At 37.3% G+C, this 19,494-nt stretch overlaps 1 protein-coding gene across 13 annotated transcripts in view; it reads right to left on the reverse strand.

Moving 5' to 3' along the window:
- The window catches only part of BBX (BBX high mobility group box domain containing), a 276,405-nt gene that overhangs the window by 142,569 nt on the left and 114,342 nt on the right, over positions 1-19,494 (reverse strand). The window contains exon 1 of one of the 13 annotated variants that reach the window (XM_035000229.1): positions 6,029-8,477. The exons of the other annotated variants lie outside the window; for them this stretch is intronic. The gene's annotated coding sequence lies outside the window, so the exon portion shown is untranslated. Of the gene's footprint in view, positions 1-6,028; positions 8,478-19,494 lie in introns of those variants that run through there. 13 annotated transcript variants of the gene reach the window in all.

The following is a 19,494-nucleotide window of genomic DNA, read 5'->3' on the forward strand; positions in this document are numbered from 1 at the left end:
GCACAGCTTTAAAGTTTGAAGCAAAAAGAAACGTACTCAAATCGATCCTTGAGTAAGCTCCAGTAAGAGCAGAAGAATGGCTGTCTTCATGAGCTTTAATCCCGAGAGAACAGCTGACTGGACGACTCCATTCAGAGAAAATCAGACCCACTCGTCTTTCCCGGCCTTGAGATCTAGCTCTTGGACTCAAGAGCTCCAGAACACCACCTTCCCGAGGTCCAGAGTGGTTCTTAGCAAAGGCAGGTTATTGATTGATGAACACACAATACAGGCAGCCGTTTAAAGGACAGCTTGAGACTCGCAGAACAGTAACACTGCCATCCAACCAGTGTAAGGGTTAAGTAACAGCAAAGAACTATAAATGTGGGTGCCTGGGTGGCTCAGTCTTTAAGTGTCTCCCTTCGGCTCAGGTCATGATCCCAGGGTCCTGGGACTGAGCCCTGCATCGGGCTCCCTGCTCAGCGGGAAGCCTGCTTCTCCCTCTCCCACTCCCCCTACTTGTGTTCCCTCTCTCGCTGTGTCTCTCTCTGTCAAATAAATAAAATCCTAAAAAAAAAAAAATACCTATAAATGGATGAAAACAGCAGCCGAGATTCCTCTAAGCTCAAAACAAACCTTCACCTAAGGGCAACGATGCCATCATTCAAAGGAGACACGGTACTTGGCTAACACAGGGGAAAGGAGTGAAGTGTCCACTGGCTAAGCAAAAGAGAAACACACAGATTCTGGGGAAGAGCCGGTGGGAGAAACAGACAGAAGAAAACCATGTCTGTTATCTTTAACGACACTATGTTATTAGGTGAGCTTCCTGGAGGAGTCCTGATTCCACAAGGCACGAAGAAACAAAAAAAAGTGTGGGTGCTCTACTTTCTGCTCCACTGTTTTTATAAAAAAGACTCAGTGATTTATTTTTCAGATTTAATAAAACCTAGTTAGCCCTTTGGAAATGTGGATTTTGCGGCTAAGATAATGAATGGTAATATACTGGGAAATCAACTTCAGGAAAACAGATAATGCTAATCACTACTTTTTCCTTAAAATGATAGACCCATCTGACCATTTCACTGTTTTTGTGAACCAGATATAAATTACCAGACAAAATGAATATTGTCATTCCAGAAACACCTACATTTGAATGAAATTATTCAGAAGTATTTTAAGAAGATGCTTTGCAGTAATATAGATAAATCTAGATTTTGTATAATCACACGATTAATTACATGAAGCCCAACTTTGAATTTACTTTTATATGTATTCCTCACTTTGGTGTATAACAGATATAACACAATAAAAATTAAATATGTAGTTCAAAGTTTATTCTTAATTTAGCATTTATAAATGCCTCTTTCGAGTTAAGTGCATTCAATGTACAATCTGTTATAAATGCATTTCCTAGATTCTGAAAGAAAGTTTTGCATCAAATGTTTATATATACTTATAAACTTTCTACTAAAGGATAATCCAACTTATTAACACAATAGTGTATTTTTAACATCTGCTGCAACTTAGTCATTAGAGAATATACAGTTTTCTTTCAAAAAACTTTAACTAAAACAAGAATAATAAATCAGTACTGTAGGTTTTCTTAAGTACTTTCAAGCCTGTCTAAATTAAAAAAATACTAAGTGAATTAGTACTACAAAGGGACTTTTATAACTGATTAATTTAAAATATTAATGTGAATACTTAACAGGTCAAACCTCTTACATTAATCAAAGACACAATTTAAGACTGGTTTGAGTGAGTATTCTCCTATCAGTAAAGTTTTCATGTCAGGTAATTTCTCCCATTTTCCCCTTATAAGCATAAAAGATACTTCCTTGCATTCCTGAGGAACAAAACATAATCTGTTCCTTAGAGATAGGATGGTATTAACTGCTTCTTTTGAGAATAGAACATGTGGCATAATGTGTTTTTGTAGAGTTTTGTCAAGTAAGCAGTTAGGAGGGGTGAATTATCACAGATAGTCTGGCTTCTTGTTCTTCATGGCTGGACAGTCCAGTAAATCTTGAGTCTTTTATGTGCATGGAGGCTGGAGGTGGGTGGTTAACAACTGGGCTTTCAGTAATAAGTAATTTAACATTTAAAAAAAAATACAAAGATTTTTTTAAATTCCAAATCTTTGATTCAGAATTAAGTTAATGTTATTAAAAATAAATCCTTCTTTAAAGAAGTTTTCCTCCTTTTTCTTTTTTTTTTGGTTACAAAATTCTTAACTTATTCTCTTCTTAACCTAAAATTTGCCAGACTTACACAGGATTTTTCACAAAGCAGATTCATAACATTGTGACAAGATTACACTGTTTGGTGTTCCCGAACAGAAGTCAGAAAGAGCCAACTTAATCTTGGTTCATGGTCAAACACAAGGTCTATGGCCTGAACCCTGAGGAGTGACTGGGCAGTGTTTACAATTTATAGAAAGTTAAGACAGAGTTTGTGCCCCTGCTCCATGGAGTCTGCTCTCTGGTGCCTTTTGCCTTTGATCCACAGAGTTCAGAGGCAGACACAAAATGAAATCTAGGGGCACCTGGGTGGCTCACTCAGTTGGGCGTCTGCCTTTGGCTCAGGTCATGATCCCGGGATCCTGGGATAGAGCCCCATGTAAGGCTTCCCTGCTAAGTGGGGAGCCTGCTTCTCCTTTTGCCCCCTCCCCCACTCATGCTAATAAAGAAATAAAATATTTTTTAAAAAATGAAATCTAGACAAGTAACACAGAGTCCCTGCAATAGCTCTGGGAAGACAGAGCGAACGGAGTTGAGAGTCCCTTGCAGAGAAACCACAGGAGAAAGGAAGGGGCAACTTGTTTCTTCTAGCACCAGATGAATACAGATCCACTGACTTCACGGAAAGACCCAACAGTAAAAATCAACACTGACTCAAAGATGGTAACTGGACTGGGAGAAAAGACATGGGGTTAAGTTGTACAGCAAATAACAGAGGAGGACAAAGTGCCCTGGACACAGTTGTGGGGCTGGAGGAGGAAGGGGAGGAGGAACAAGGGGGCAGAACTCAAGGTTTTTACACTGAACAATGCCCAGGCAGCCTGGTGAATGAAATTGGGAAGCCAAAGGTATTCGATACACTTTTACAAAGAACGATAAATGCCTTCTTTCTCTAGAACAAATCAACCCTAAATAACAAAGAGAGGAAGAAGAGAAAGTTCGATGTATGCCCCACCTGCTGTAGTTACGGGAGACAATGACTGACAGGTTGCTGTGACACAGTCATGGGCCTCAAGCCCAGTGAGGTAGATGGATTCGGGCTTTGGCAGTGGTGCCTAGACATCCAGAGAGAAACTAATCTTCATTTCAACTGAAGACAGAATACAAAATGCTGGAGTCAAAAGGAATCTTACAGATCACTGGTCTACTGCTCTCATTTAAAAAAAAAAAAAACAAACCAGACTGAAGCTCAAGAAGAAATAACTGCTTGTGGTTTAGAAAGCTACCCACGGGCAGAACTGTTTTCAGTATGTGTGATTTCTGCCCACTGCGTTTGGGGAAATTACTATTGCTGAGCAAGGAAAAGGCATTTCAGTGCTTTTCAGACATTTACATCATTTCTTTCTTCATTCAATAAACATCGAATGAATAGCAAGTACTAGGCACTTGGCTAGATCCTGGTACACTCCTGGAAAGCCTCAGAAAATTAATGTGAGAGACGGTGGCAACAAGTCTGAGGATAGGCAAAATACTGAGGTCAACCAACGAACATTATGGGCCACCAGGCAGAAAGTATCAGGTTGGAAGAACTGTGATATGGAGACCAGAATGGGGTAGAGAAGTATAATCACATACAAAAGAATCACTGGCTGAGAAAAACAAGTGGGTGAAGGTCAGAAAACGGGAGAGTGTGGCAAATACAAGCGGAGTCATTTACCCGAGCTTTGGGGACTTTTGCAATGCAAAGCAAAACACAGGTTAAGTCACTGCACCTTGCAAACGGCCCTCTGTGGGTCATTCTTTCTCTCTCTCAACTCGAATTAAAGAAAAAAGAAATCAGTAAAAGACGTGTACATTTCTCTGCCCCAACTGTCTTTGGAAAATTGTCAACAATTTTCATTTAACATAAGAGAACGTCACATTATTATGATGTAGTTTTCTTGGGAGAAAAAACTTAGCTAGCAAACACACCCAGCTATTTCAGGATGTCTGACTTCAGTGAGTTTGAGAAAAGGTACAAGTGACAATTGGAAAACTGTGACAAAGAAAAGCAGCTGCTGCAAAGGATAAAACTAATTTTAAAAAATAGCTCATCAGGGTTTACTGTTAACATGGTGTTATTTGGCAACTTAAAAAATTCTTTCAACAAAAATCAAGGCATTTTAAAGAACCATAGGAAAACACTTAGATCGGGCTAGAGGGAGTATAAAACGTAACAAGTTCTATGGAAATCCATTTGCCACTGTCGTGTGGAGTTCTGAGGCTGGGCATACCTTGTGACCCAGCAGCTATACTCCTGAACGTATATCCTAGAGAAATAATATGTACATCAAGGAGCATGAACAGGGATCTCAAGAATTTTCCCTCTCCGCGTTCTAATAACACAAAATCTGTAAACAATCTGAAATGGCCATCAAAAAAAAGTGTACAAATAAACTGTAGTATTTTCAGACAATGAAATATAACTGTGATCATAAGTGAATAACAAGTATACACTCAAACATGTTGCTGCTAAGCTGCAAAAATAGATGTTGCATAAGAAAATAGTACTTTATTACTTATATAAAATTCAAAAACAAGCAAAAATAATGTAGGGGATACATAAATATGTGAAAAAAAAACTATGAAGAAAAACAAGGAAGCAATAAACTCAACATCTAGGATTGGGCGGGCGGCGGGGCGGGGAATGTTAAAGAGAGGCAAGGGAATGGGGCCGGGGACAGCTCTGTCTCCTAAGTCAGTAGTAGGTACTCAGGTGTTCATGTTAATGTTATTCTTTGTATCTTGTCCCCACGTTATAAATATTCCCTGTATATATAGCATTTTCTGAATACTATGGGGTTGCTTCTACAGTTAAAAAGATCTCAGAAATTACACCGTATTTTACAAACTACTTTAAAGATGCTTTTTAAGTGTCTGCAAGTAACAAGCAGTACCTAGCATGCACTCAAGAATTTAAAAGATTATTTAATTCACGCTAACAATTCTGAGCTCAGTATTTTCACCCTTAGCTTACATCTGAGGAAACTGAGATGCAGTGTTCTGTGGGCGACCCAACGTGACACAGCTAGCTGAGGTTCCCAACTCTGAAAACCACAGTGTGTCCACAGGTAGGACTATCTAAAATATAAGGGCAAAAATAAATTTCTAACACAAAAACAACGAACTTGTTATACTGATTTACTATTTTAATTCATCTTCATGTTTACAATGCACCCCTAGATCATATTCTAATGGCATGTCCTCATTTTATGGCATAGATACCTCTTTTATTATTTCATAGTCACAATTTACCCTTCAACGCTAAAAATTCTAAAACTGGCAACAGATACCACTTATGTTTATGAAAAGTCTCAACTTGGCTGAACTTCCTTTCATAACTTGAATTTCTCTAAGACTGGGAGCTGAAGGAAAGTTCGCTGTTGGTAGGCTGAAACTTCGTGCTCTTATCTTACTACCCTCCCATCAGGGATTCCCTCACAGGCAAGCCAACAGGCTGGCCAAGCCCCACAGAAATAACGCACTTCCACCCTCTCTTTCCTCATCTTTCTTCCAGCCGTATTTCAAAACCTAATTCTACACTCATGCAGGAAACCTGATTAATACCACCTGGTTTTTCTCTACTCCTTTAACTCTGGGCCTCTGCAGCACACACACAACACGACTCATCTATATAATTATTAGTCAGCTTTTTCTTTTGTTGTTGTTTTCATTTGCATGTGTGTCTAGTCTACAAGAACCTCTACTGAGAAGAGGTTACAAATTTCTTTCTTCTGACCTATGCCCTGACTCATTCTTCCTTGCCCAAAGCATCGCCAACTGTGCTCTGTTAACAGAAGTCACTTAGTAAATGCTAATGGACTTACTACAGGAGAACAATGCGCCTCTGGTATTTCTCAATATCCCAGGGAATCCTCCACATCTATAAACATGCTGGAGATGATACCAGGTACCGCTAGAGGCTTGGGGTCTTCCTGAGGGTGCCTGAGACAAGAAAAACACAGAGAGAGACCAAAGACAGTCAGGAGAAACACAGAGAGAGGAAACATGGAAATAAACAGAGTAAAGCGTAAGAGGAGCAAAAGAGGAGTTACAGAGAGATTAAGCAGCCAGAGACACTCAAGAGATAGGGAAGAGGTTGGCAACCTCACTTTGGACTGGAGACTACATTTATTGTGTAATAGGTGCCCTCATGTCACTACATTTATGAGATAATACCCATTTCAAAGTTATTTCTAAGGTTTTTCTAAGCTTATATCACCTACTAAAATTTGTCTTTACAGTCTCATCTTTGGAGATACACACACACAGACACAAACACAATCCTCAAAACAACCTGGTTGTAAATTAAAAAACAAAAACAAAAACAACTTTTTTCCAATTCTCCAATTTGTAAAATGGTTACTTCAGAGGGGTAATGTGACTTGTTCAAGGTTGTAAAGCAAAAACATGATAACTGGGGCCCTGCTTCTTTGGATTCCAAAATCCAGTGCTTTTTCTGACATCTCATGTACTCCATTAGAAATGAATCCTATATAAATCATATAAATCCAAACTACACATTCAAAGTAAAATTTTCTATCTTTTGAGATACTGAACTACTCAGGTTACTCATTAGGAAACTACTTCAGAGCCTCCTTTATTTTAAAGATCAGAAAAAATAAGTCATAATGAAAATATACCAGAATGACAGAAAATTTCAAACAGAAATGAAATTAAGTGAATGTGACTTGACAGAATTTTAACATTTAAAAAAGAAGCTAGAGTTAGTTCATTGCTTTTACAATTTGGTAATTTCAAAGTCTTAATGATTCAACACATTTCAGCTGAAAGATTAAAAAAATGCTCCACATTTCAATGAATTCTTACATTTAAATACTAGTAAGCCTGTCTCAAACTTAATCTGTCATAATGTCTCACCTAAAATGTGTACTGCATGCAATCCAATTTCAGGGTACTATAGTAAGAAATGATTTAATGCCATCAGTCTTTCTAAGCCTTGATGTTTTCTCTTGAGGGATACTTATACTCTTCTAAATAATCATGCCCTTTTGAAAGCAGTGTAACTGCTAGAAAATCTCCTTTGATACAAGGGTAATAATCATGTTATTGGATTTCACAGTAAGACAAGATAATAAGAATATGAAGAAATTTCTATTTAATTGTGCATTGGTATATTTTTCCATGGTCAGCAATTTTTAAACCGGAAATTTTCAAATAAAATCTAAAGTATAGTATTGCTCTGCCCTCTAGTGACTGGCTAGGTTTTGCTAACTACATGCTTTTATTTATTTAAATTGCTTTTTGGGTAACACAGAATTTTTTTTAATACACATAATGGTTGCTTTTTCATCATTTGGATAGTGAACAAAGAGTACTAGTCAACTTTTCAGATACAGCTTGTGATGTGAACACAACACAGGAAAGAGATACGATTTATTTTCATAGGGATGGTACACCTAAGTATTACAAAAATAAATATAATCTATTCCAGTCCTTATTCATATTTTTATGCAATTTATTTGGAAAGGTCAAAAAATTCCATTCATGTTAAAAACTTCACCAAGTTCATAGCTATAAATCCTAAATTGGCTAATTCCATTATTTTGGGGATTGAGACATCAAGGTGAGTGGTACTATATATACCACACATAGATGAATAATTTTCTACTAATAGAGCAAAAATATGCTTAATACAAAACTATACTGAACATCATTTACCCTTAATTATTCAAGTGGCACTTTAGGATTTTCCTGAACCTCAGTGTTGTCATTAGGAAATTAACTATGACTTTATATATGGAAAAATTAATCAAGGATCTAGGTAAGACTAGAGTTATTATACAGAGATGCACCCTAGTATTTCAATGAAGGGGGTTAGTTTCCCACTTCAACTGCCATAAACTTCATGCAAAGAACTGATGCATTTCTAGAACAGGATTTCTACTCTAATCCCAAACATACTACTTCTGTGTCTACATACCTATGTAAAAAATAAACATTACATCTGTACACATGAAATGTAAAAGGATATGCGAATATGTGAGGCTAATCCGTTGTATGGTGATGTGGTTAGGAGCGCAAACCCTGCAGCCAGACTACGTGAGTTTGAATTCTCGTTCTGCAATTTATTGGCAGTGTCACCTTAGGCAGATCATTAACTTCTCTGTGCTTCAGTTTCCTCACCTATAAAATGTGAATAAAAGAGACACCTACCAATAGTAATGTTTAATATCTTGATAGGTATTTGGGGTTACACAGGTATATGCATTTATCAAAACTCAAAGAATGTACATTTAAGATTTGTGCATTTCACTGAATGTGAATTTCAGATCAAAAAAGTTGTACATGGGGCGCCTGGGTGGCTCAGTCGGTTAAGCATCTGCTTCGGGCTCAGGTCATGATCCCAGGGTCCTGGGCTCTCTGCTCAGCAGGGATTCTGCTTCTCCCTCTGCCCCTCCCTCTTGCTTGTGCTCTCTTTCTCTGGCTCTCTCTCAAATATTTTTTTTTTTTTTTTAAAGTTGTACCTAAATAGTGAACTACAGTCAGTAATAGGCATCCTGAAGTATTTAAGGGAGGGATAGTAATGTCTTTAATTTACTTGCAAATGAGTCAAAATTAAATTGAATTGATGATGGCTAGGTTACAGATATGTAATAAAATAATGAAAATGTTAACTGTCAAATCTAGGTGGTGAGTATATGAGTGTACAATGATGTTTGAAAGGTTTGTAACAAAGTGTTGAGGGGAAATACATCCACCTCTCATAGAGCTGATGTGAAGATTAATATATATATAACAGTATTAAATTCACAGAAAAGTACCTGACAACCAACAATGGCAAATGGCAACATGTTTAAGCAAATGAAAGTGATCTCTTCTTCCCTAGTTGGAGGAAAAAAGGAAGAAAATAATGAGGTGTTGAGCTCCCAAACCAGAGTGAGTAGTTGCCATCAACAGTGTTAAAGCTTACCTTTCAAATAATTCATAAAACTGCATGGGCCATGTAGAGAACATGGTCTTGAAAGTCAGAAAAAGCTGATTAGAATCCTGGCTCTGTTTTTAATAAGCCAAAAAGCTCAGACAATTTATTTAAATATTCTGAGCCTCAGTTCCTTCACGTATAAAATGGGAATAATGAGACCTACACATTTAAGAGTCACTGTGAAGATTAGAAAAAATACACTCTCTCACACACACATACGTAACAGAGAGAAAAATGCAAATAATGACAACTGCAGTTTTCATCATTATAATCATTACTACTACTTAGGGTGAGTCTTGTATCCCCTTAAAACTATTTTCTGCAGATGGAAACAAAAGTCACCACGTATCAGATTCTACTCTAGAAATTTCATATGCAGGTGGCCCCCTACACCAAAGAGTTTTTGACAGGATCTTTATTAAACCAGTGAGCCTTAAAGAAAGCATCAGTGTACTTAGTGTAAAAGAAGAGCTGGCAATGACAGGGAATTCATTATTCATCCCTCTGTAATGTCAATTATAATATAAGTCCTATGGGAGAGGCATTTACAAAGTAGTTTGCTAATGATTTTAAAGAAAGTCATTTCAGTGCATTTGAGAAAATGATACTAGCACCTGGATAAGTTATGATTTGAAACAGTCTGAGGTAACATATTTAAATAAAAGAATATTAAAACTGCATTTATAGAAGATGAGCCCTATGCTCCCAGGGTGTGGATTTGTAAGTCATTATAGATTACTCCATGAAAACAGCGGCCCAACATACAGTTTCAGCTAAAAAGAAAATCAAGAACATTGCATTAAAACAGAGAATACTGCAAACACTATACGAAGTGGCTTCTGCCCTGATCACTACAAAAAATGCTTTTTCCAAAGGAGCCCCGAATCACCTAACCCAACACTGTTTGGGGGCATTTAGAGGTCTCTGTATTTTTCAACATTTTTATTGAAAATTCTTTCCCATCTTCTTGGGTACTGTACTCTATTGCATTTCCCCTCACAGATCTGATTGTTTTTCTTTCCTTTAGACTTCTCTCAACAAAGAATCTGTAGGTGTATTCCAAAGTTCTGTCTTAGCCATATTTTCTACTTTCACCAATAGTCAGTTTCAGCTCTACCTTTCTCTCCTAAGCTCTATTTATCTTTAGCCTGAATCTCTCCCAAACCCTTAACAATCTGTAACTACATAATCACGTAGATATCCTCTATGCATTTCAAATCTAGTCCATCCTAAACTCTACCTCCCCCTCCCCAAAATCAGTTTCTACTACTCTCTCTTTCTCTACTTCTGGTAGCAGTACTATCTGAATACCCATGCTTAAATTAAAAACCTATCTTTGACTTCCTTTTCAACACCCCCACTTCTTCCTTCTCTCTTAGGATCAATCCCTATACAGTCCCAGCACAAGCTCAGTCTGTTGCCAAATCCTACAGATTAGTAATTTGGTTCAAGTGACAGGACAGGATGTGTATTCTTTGAGAAACACAGTGAAAGCTAAATTTACAATCACTAAATACAAGCAGACACACATACATAGGCCAAACAGTAGTAGGTATCAAATGTTTGAGAAAATCTTCATCCAAGGAATCCTTAAAACTGAGTATCTATTAATTTTTGCCCTGCAAATTGGAAAAAAGACTTAATTGATTCTGTGAGTTGAATACCTCAATCTAAAATATTTTAAACTACATCCAGACAGGGCATAATCTTCATCGTGTCTCTCACGGTGGTCTCATGGTGGTTCCATCCAGAAGAACAACTTCTTACCTAGGATTTGCTAAAGTCTCTTAAACCAATCTTTCCAATGCCTACCTCCTCTTTTCCCCTCCAATCCATCCTTCTTATATCACCTGTGCAAAATTTTCCATTCGCTCATTTGCCTTTAAGAAGGAAATAAGTAAACTCACCCTGATATTCAAGGCCCTCTTACAACTGGCTTTTCTAGGTTTCCCTTTTACCTTATATACATGCCATCCAACTGGCAAAAGCGGTGTATTCACTTCCTCCAGACTTTTGTATTTTTTCCTCTGGGTAGTCTTCCTTGATATTCCTACCTGGGATTTAAAAACCTTCCTCAATTCTTAATGAAGTTTGTCCCTCTTTCCTGCTTAGAGTTCCCCTTCTATTATCATATTGCAATTCTGACACTGTCTAACATGTTTACTTGCACATAGTAGTTCCAGCAAATATTTATTAAACAAACAGAGGAACAGAAAATACGTTACTTTATCTTTAAACAAAACATTTTTCCAGTAAAATTACTGAATGCAGTTCAGGTTCTAAAAAGAAATAAAAGAGAGCTGAAGAAAGAGTGCAAACACTCTCAAAGGTGGGCCAGAAAGGTTGAGAATTTCAATATAGACTAATAATTTTAAAAGTTTATAAGAAGTCTATATGATCCATGGTTATTATGGTTAGAATGTATACATATTCAACTAGGAAAAGGCAAAATTGCTATAAAAAGACCACAAACACCTAACTAACTGATAGAGCATCTTTTAGAAGGAATCAAGGTATTTTCATAGACGATTATCCTCAAAACAAGTTTAGATATATTAGAGATATTCAAAATTAATAAATATATGTTAATTATAATATATTCAAAATTAATATACCTACTGATATTAGATAAAAGACCAAGTAGTATTAGTTCATGCTCATGTGCATAAAATTACCAGAAAATAAGTACTTTCACAGAGTTAGCATTTTCTACAGTTGTAGAAAAATATTTTCTTCTCTTGGATCAATTAATTGTGAAATGCTAAGCCAGTGACCTAAAAATGAAGGGAAATTTTGCTTTTCTAATGTATGAATAAACTAGCAGTCATGACTGAATTAACTATTCTACTAAAATTTTTAAAAATTTTTATAGCTATCAGGTTAAGATAATCAATTTATGAAAATGGCTGTCATACTTTAAAAGTCATTAAGAATTCATAATACATTTCTCCTTGTTTTGTTAAGATAATTATAGTCTTGGAAGAAAATTATGTAAATTATAAAAATTTACTGTTATCCTTACATAATTTATTTGTTTGAGGTAATAATTTTCTTAATACCAAGAGTATAAGGTAATAATAATCCTAAAATAACTATATTTCACTGAATGATAGATGACTTATCTCTTAATATTTTCTTAAGTTGAGCTTTGGGCTTTAATAAAGTTGCAAAATTAATTGGGGGAAATATAAAAATCAAACTATCACATATGATTGGGTAGAAAATATTTTAAAGTATCTAACAATATAAAGAACAAATGTTATTCTTTCCTAATGATTTAAAGCAAGTCCATCCTGTACTCAATAAAGACTTCCAATATAATAAAGATGTGCACGTTGAAGCTGGACATTTCCCTTATTGTGAATGGAGACCAAAAAATGCCCGAAATTCAATTTCAAGAACAGTTAAGAAGCAAAAAAGTCAAATTCCACTTCTGGCTTACTGTCCTTTTTGAGAACAAGCACATTTTCTTCACAGCGCCTGCCAAGTGCTGGATTGGTACTGCATCCTCCAGCACTTTTAATCCTCACTACAACCTTCAACAATCAGTATTCACCCATTTCACAGATGAATCTAGGTAACGTCCCCACATCACAATCACAGTAAAAGCCCAATCAGATTTAGTCCTGAATCCATCTGACTCCACAGCCCATGTTTCTAAGAGCTCAAGCTACGGCTCAAACAAACAAAAGTGACACATTTAAATCTGTCATACATAAGAAAACCTTTTAAGTTTTTGCCTATCCATATTAATCTCCAGTAAGCAACAGTGAGCAGTTATGCAGTTAACAATCTAGAGGCAAGAATAAGAATGTTTATAAGCACTATGAAGTAAAACTTCTAGATTACTTTTTCCCAGGCACATTATAAACTCTAATGTGTGAAATATTTTATTACAATAGAAATAATCCATAAAAATTCTATGACTGTGATGATTAAAACTCATAAAGAGAGACAAAACTGGGACAGCTTTCCCATCAACAAGATATATTAGAATAGCCTTATTAGAGAGATTTTTCTTATGTTCCCTAAAAATTGAAACCTCTCAGTGAATAATAAAGAACGGCAAAACCCAGGACTTTAACAGAAACAACAAAACTCGCAAACCTGAAAACTATCATTCCTTTAAGTGTTCACACTACCAAATGAATTGAAAGATGGGCCGTCTGCTTCATCAAACAGGAGGACAAATACCACTACTATAGCAAGAGCTCTGGTATTTCACAAGACCACTGTCTGCAGCTACTGATTTCAAACATATTATAAAGTACCTAATATGAAGACCTGGTAACTCTAACAATGCTGAAAACACAGTAGGTATTCAAAACTATCGGAAGGGCACAGTTCAGAGTTTCATGTATGTGTCTGTCCAGGTGGTGCCGGGATGGATAGCAGACATACACTACTCTGCACATGGACACGCCTCACATTTTGTAGGTCTCAGCGTCTCTAACCTGGCAGTTCTTCTTCATTGGAATTAGTGTGGCAGAACTGAGAGTGTTTAAGACAGTGCTCATCAGAGAAATGGTAGCTTTTTGTAATTTAAGCCTTGTTCAGAAGCCAGGTCCTCCCCATCTGGCTGGCTCTCTCAAGAAATTTGGGTTCTGTAAGAGCCTAATGGTAATGTTCAGTGCCTTAAAACATCACCTGAAGTGGAATACTTCTTCCATGGAGAGACCCTTGGTAATAAATGGTCTTACAGTAAATGTTAAGGAACATTGAAATAGTTCTAGAATTCAACTGCTTTTTAAGAATAGTAATATAACCAAGGCAGAAGCAGAACAATTGCAAACTAAACTAAGCAAGTTGTTAAAGACTAAGTAAAACAAAAACACAATATTCTTATCCATCATCAAATTCAAATACAGAAATGCCCTAAAAATATCACCCCCCCCCACAAGAATAAAACACCTAAACGTGGACTTCAGCCTACCTTTTTGGTATGTATTAACTGAATCCAGACACCGTACAGTATCTCTTTAAGCCCAGCTGAACCAATCTGCCTACCTTAAATCTCAGGACATTGACATGCACTCCACTCATAGGGCCACTAACTGACTGTTAGAGAAGTACTCGGCCAAGGTCTTAATAAACCCTTGCTGACTCAACGCACACTATAAATGAGTCAATAGGCACCCAGAAATTTTTTGCTACTCATTTTAAATTCTTCAGCCCTCTAACACTTACTGATTATAGGACTAACTACCAACTTAAAAGCACAGAGAGACTTTTATTTTTGAAAAATGGCTTCTCTCTCTCAATTTGGACTGGGAAAAATAATTACCCGCAGGTAGACCACGGGATGCTTATTAACGGCAAGTTCAATGGCATACAAGGTCAACGAAACATGAACTCTGGTAATACTAATTTACCAAATGTTTACTAAGCAACTTCCGTGTGCCAGACACTGTTTCTAGGTTTTGGGGATGCAGCCATGAACAAAACAGACTCTCTAGTATAAAATTAAGTCCTTTAGGTTTTTGAAGAAACTACATGCATATATACTCATACATACTTAGTATTTATACTTACACGTGTATGTACAGAATATCCAGTAAATGCAGTATATATTTTACACTAAAATGCACAGAAATTCTGAGAGCTATCTTATGAGAAATTTGGCACCACTAGATCCATTTATTTTCCTGGAGAAATGCACTTCTCTATAATGGAGATCAAAGGAAATACTGTCAGTATAAAAATACTTAATTTATCCCCCCCTTTCAGGGAGTATTAATGCATGGAGTCAAGTCATGCCTGAATTTATTTATACTGTCCTCAACTAGTAAACATCATAATCAGTAGACTGATTCCACTGTTCAGAAGAAATACATTGCTAAAATTTATTATATACAAAGCTTTTGAGTTTGAGTCATTCTTGTAGATAGTTTTACAGTGAAACTGAAATCAAAAGTAGCTGAGTTAAAATACCTTTCAACCAATTAAACTAACATCCACAAAATTGGATTGCTTCTAAATAGCTTATCCTTTAGTCTGTAAACACACAAAGTGAGGTGATAAGTTTTGTAAATCAATTTAAAATTATTTTTACATAGAAGTGCTTAAAGTCTCCAAAGTTTCTTTTTTATTGTATTTTCTGTTTTAGATACGCATCAAGTCATCAGAAACTGAAATTATTCAACTGACAAAATAGGTACACTTACACAAAATTTCAAGATAAAGCGAAGAAAGTTAGGTTGAGCCTACGTCAATATCCAACAAGTAAATGCACTATTTACCTGTCACTAATCCCAAACATCCACCAACTGACTTACCTACTAGAAAAGTATGCTACTGTAAAGTAGAAAGAAGTACTATACAGATGGTCAGTGAGCTGTATTTAGACTATTACTTGACAAATCCCAGCAACCATTACCTGAATTACAAGCTGCTATCAGAGGAAAGAAGGGAAAGGAGGAGGAAGGAAAAAAGGGATAAAGATGGGAGTGAGGGAGGCAGGGCAATAAACAGGTACATGTAACAGATTTGGGAATCCTTGACTTCTGCTGGAATTATTTCAAATACACAATCTTTTCTTTTGGTTTACCAAAATCTTAAGTACAGCTGGCCTTTGAACAATACGGGTTTGAACTGTGCATGCCCACATCAGATACACAGATTTTTTTTGGACAAACACAGTACAGTACTGTAAATATATTTTCTCTTCCTAATGATTTTCTTAATAACATTTTCCTTTCCCTAGCTTACTTTATTATGTAAATATAATATAGAATACATAGAAAACACAAAATATATGTTAATCGACTTTATGTTATAGGTAAAGCTTCTGGTCAACAGTGGGCTGTCAGTAATCAAGTTTTTGTGGAGTCAAAAGTTACACAGGGGCGCCTAGGTGGCTCAGTCGGTTAAGCGGCTGCCTTCAGCTCGGGTCATGACCCCTGGCATCGAGTCTCACATTGGGCTCCCTGCTCAGTGGAGAGTCTGCTTCTCCCTCTCCCTCTGCCTGCCGCTCTGCCTACTTGTGCTCTCTATCTCTCTGTCAAATAAATAAATAAAATCTTTAAAAAAAAGCTACACAAAGATACTCAACAGTGCAAAAGGGTTGCTCCTAACACTGGCATTTTCAAGGGACAACTCCATATGCCATTTCCCTGTTTGAATTCACAACTGATTCATAAAGCAAAAGAAAATCACCTTAAAAAAATGTGACTTGGCTTGATTATAGTAAACAGAAACAGATATAATCCAAATGAGTAATTGAGTTATTCTTTGACCTAATTTTAAAATAAATTCTACTCCTAGAACCAATGAATACACATGGAAATCAATTTTTCGATGATGTAATTCCTCCATTATATACAAATCACTGATTTTCAGTTCTTAGACTTGATTCTTTCACTTGTAAGAAACTCATTTCTGAGAAACTCATGCACAGTGACTTCAAAGTGGAAGAAACATGAATTCAGTAATTTCAAATGCCTCCCAACTCAAAGATCCAATTATATTTTTAGAATTTTAGACTGTAATAAATGAGGTTTTCTTGTTTATAGATTCATAGAAAGTATTTTTTTTTTTAACTTTTACTTCACTCTTTGGTACAAAAAAACAACTACTTCTGTTATGAACTGAATTAGTAGCCCTCAAATTCGTATGTTGAAGTCCTGCACGGCAATGTACTTAGGAGACGGGCCCTAAAAGTAGGTAAAGGTTAAGTAAGGTCACAGGGTAGGACTGTTCTCCAGTAGAACTGGTGTCTTTTTAAGAACAGGAGAGACCCCAGAGCTCCCTCTCTCCACATACACACAGAGAAAAGGCCATGTGAGTACACAGCAAGAAGGTGGCTGCCTACAAGCCAGGAAGGGAGATCTCACCAGAAACAGAATTTACCTGCACCCTGATCATGGACTTTAGACCCCAGAACGGTGAGAAAATAAGTCCCTGTTGTTGGAGCCAAACGGTCTGTGGCACTTTGTCACGGCGGCCCAAGCGGACTCTTATACAGTCTCTGAAACTGAAGAGCTTACATTTTTAGGTAGTTTTACGCTACTGATAATCCAGCTGAATGAGTAACTGACAGTAACAAAGAGGATCTGTTTATAAAGAGAAGAATTTGAAACAATTTGAGTAATTTACTCCCCCAAATTATTTTACATGTTTTTCTAAATAAAACAAACGAAACCTGTCATTTTAGAAATAGCACACAGCTTTGAATCTTAAGAGAGATGGACCATGTTGTGCCTGATTCTGAGAGTACGAGGGAACAAAGTCAACAGAGAGAGGCTTGGCGGAGTCTGAATAAGTTAACCCTCATTGGAAAACAGGAACATAAAAATCCTGAGATAGAAATGCTGGTTCTTTTGAAACCATATAGCATTTGCTCTACATGGTAAAGAAAATTTCAGTGGCACAATCCCCACTTCTTGTACCTTGCATCAAGACGTTACCAAATTTGGGGCGCCTGGGTGGCTCAGTCGGTTAAGCGACTGCCTTCGGCTCAGGTCATGATCCTGGAGTCCCGGGATTGAGTCCCACATCGGGCTCCCTGCTCGGCAGGGAGTCTGCTTCTCCCTCTGACCCTCCCCCCTCTCATGCTCTCTCTCTCTCAAATAAATAAATAAAATCTTTAAAAAAAAAAAAAAAGACGTTACCAAATTTGGGGCGCCTGGGTGGCTCAGTTGGTTAAGCAACTGCCTTCGGCTCAGGTCATGATCCCGGAGTCCCAGGATCGAGTCCCACATCGGGCTCCCCAGTCAGCGGGGAGTCTGCTTCTCCCTCTGACCCTCTCCCCTCTCATGCTCTCTCTCACTCTCTCTCTAATAAATAAATAAAATCTTTAAAAAAAAAAAAGGCGTTACCAAATTTGATTTCATACTGACCTCATTAATATTCAGAGTGAAGGGAATCTATCTACAATTGGCTCTCACACTGTCCTTAACATTTCTATTTTCAGTGGCAAGAAGTGAAGTATTAGATCATAGGGTGGCTAATATTTCTGCAGGATTCACCCGTTCTCTCGGTATTAAGAATGAAGCCACTCTGTATTTTCCGTAGAACTGTAGAAGAATACATAGATTCTTATGCATTCAGGGCAATATTTTAAAACTCCTGGAGGTGTGTGTCTGTGTTTATATATAAGTACAGAAACACATTTTACACATGCATACACTGTCAGACATCTATGAAAGATATTTTATGGTGTGTTCAAGACTCCTGACCTCTGCCCACAGCTTTCTTTTTTTAGTACCATTTCTCAAGTGCTTCCTATATGCCAGGTGCTGCATGGGGGACTCGACATATTTCATTTAATTCTCAGTCCTATGAGGTAGAGACCATTATCCCGTACTAAGATGAGAAAACAAAGTTTCAGAGAGGTTAAATAATCACCTAAATTCTTTCAATTAAAAAGTGCCAGAAGTAGGATTTATGCCAAAGTTTCTCCGAATCCATAGATTCAGTCCCCCAATCTTAAGGAACTACAAATTATCAAACATAGCATCATTTGCATACTCCTACATTTTTAAATCATCTTAATCCACATAGGTCTGGTAGCAGTATCTTATAATACCCGTGGGATTAACTCAAATCAGTATTGGCTGAGGAGTTCTGTGTGCCTCCTCATTTTCTAGAAGACTACGAAGACAATAATGCACAGCTCCTGTATAATGGTTATGATCTCAGTTGGAGCACCTTAGAAAACTCCTGGAATACAACTGTTACCCTTTCTACAGTGTCTGCCTTCTTTCTCTCTAGGATGGCTCTTTTTTTTCTTAAAGATTTTATTTATTTATTTGACAGGGAGAGACACAGCGAGAAAGGGAACACAAGCAAGGGAAGTGGGAGAGGGAGAAGCAGGCTTCCCGCTGAGCAGGGAGCCCGACGCGGGGCTTGATCCCAGGACCCTGGGATCATGACCTGAGCCGAAGACAGACGTTTAATGACTGAGCCACCCAGGCGCCCCTCTAGTAACTGATCTTAAGTAAAGGCATTTGGCTACTACTGCCTGGTAAAATTATTATATTGCCACTGGAAAGAGCAAAGAACCCATTTTCTCGTCCTTCTCCTACATCAAGTTAGATAATACTTGTCAAAGTTCTGTGATGTATTGCACATAGATAAGAAATTATCCTAAGTGTCATTATTTCCCTTCTCTAACTCTGTATGCAAACTGTAGAGGATCCAGGCTACAGATATTTTCATTCATTTTAAAACTACTTATAACACAACAGGGTGCCTAGGTGGCTCGGTTGGTTAAGTGACCAACTCTTGATTTGGGCCCAGGTCATGATCTCACAGTCATGAGATCAAGCCCAGCACTGCACTGGGTGTGGGAATCTGCTTAAGATTCTCTCTCTCCCTCTGCCCCTTCCCCCCCCCTCAAAAAACAAC

Source organism: Mirounga leonina, unplaced genomic scaffold, assembly GCF_011800145.1.
Source record: "Mirounga leonina isolate KUSES-001 unplaced genomic scaffold, KU_Mleo_1.0 Mir_115, whole genome shotgun sequence".
Taxonomy (NCBI): domain Eukaryota; kingdom Metazoa; phylum Chordata; class Mammalia; order Carnivora; family Phocidae; genus Mirounga; species Mirounga leonina.